The 1425-nt window shown below is 33.1% G+C and overlaps 1 non-coding gene across 1 annotated transcript; it reads right to left on the minus strand.

The window, feature by feature from the left end:
- Positions 1-1015: 1015 nt before the first annotated feature.
- LOC125185789 (small nucleolar RNA snoR69Y) lies at positions 1016-1122 on the minus strand. The gene has a single exon (XR_007170287.1). It is a non-coding gene; the product is annotated as a small nucleolar RNA snoR69Y (small nucleolar RNA).
- Between the last annotated feature and the right edge of the window lie 303 nt (positions 1123-1425).

Raw genomic sequence — 1425 nt, forward strand, 5'->3', positions numbered from 1 at the left:
AAGAGTTCCAGTAACATTATCCACATGTATAATGAAATAATGTATTCTAGATTTATCAACAATGTAACTTAATATTTAATTTAGTATGCGCCCTGGAATAAGTTGTTTCTTGCTATTATTTGCATGCCCTTTGTTTCATTATTAACCACTTCCTGTTACATTATCCAACAGGCAAACGATAATAATGTATTGCGTAATTGTTAACATTGTAGCCATGGGTACGAGCTCCGTTTGCCAAGTGTTTGTGCTATACGTTACATTGTTACCCCCTAATTAGTAACATACAACAGGCTGAACACAGTAGTGTAAGCTAATAAAAGCAATAATGTAAATGGGATGTGGCTCATGTTGGTGTGTACATACATTATTCAATTGGTGCTGCAACATTATGCGCTTTTAGTAAAATTATATTTTAATACATGTGTGAAATACAATATTCTGTAGTTGATTTGTAATCGTCCTTGTTTTATCTTATGTACAAGGTCTAAGAGGGCAAGAGTAGTTGATGGTGCTGATGATTAAATGTGCTCAACAAACGATAATTATATATAAAAACAAAACAAACAATGAAATTGGACAGTATTGAATTACATGTACTAAACAATATAAATCGAAAAATTGACTAATGTAAATCTAGAGTAATGATAATGTAAATCGTTACTAAGTGGGTCGAATATATGTTACTTAGCTATTACACAATGTCAAATACTGATATTGACAAACGTTGGATTCATAAATACCCTCGGTAAGACAACAAGATATATACCAAAAACACGAAATACATTATAGATATTACCAAGTTACATCACCCAAAAACACGAAATACATTATAGATATATACCAAGTTACATTATGTACATATTCCTATATTTCAGTCCAACTCCAACAAACATGACGCGATTCCACTGCCTTCATGATACTAAAATATTGTCGTGCAAATACAAAAAGACATTAATCACAAAACAATTTGAACAACGTATATTCACTAGAAAAATTGCAACAAATTAACATTAAAAATGGAGTGGCTCAGACGAGACGTGAGAAAAAAGTATTGTCCCTGACCTTCACACAAAACAAAGGTCTCATAGAGCTGGGTTTAGTAATCTAATCATCACTGCCAAACACCATTTTTTCGTCTATAAACAAAATGTAGATACTAATTCACATAATTGGAATATTTGCTTTGATCTCCATGAACAGGTACGGACTAGGGCGAAGGCCGAACAAGAGTGGCTACCTCCTTAGTGGTTAGAAAAATTGCAACAGATTGTAATTTACAAAGTTGCAATAATTTATAGAACGGAATGCACTACAAAAATCATACGCATAAACATTTTTTACATTCCTCCATCGTTGATAACCGCGAAATACTCTTGAGATGGTGAACGACGGCGCAGGACTTCTTACTATGCGTGGTTGTGTTTA

This window comes from Salvia hispanica, chromosome 1 (genome assembly GCF_029641045.1).
Source record: "Salvia hispanica isolate PSC_SH4W2 chromosome 1, Shi_PSC_v1, whole genome shotgun sequence".
Classification (NCBI taxonomy): domain Eukaryota; kingdom Viridiplantae; phylum Streptophyta; class Magnoliopsida; order Lamiales; family Lamiaceae; genus Salvia; species Salvia hispanica.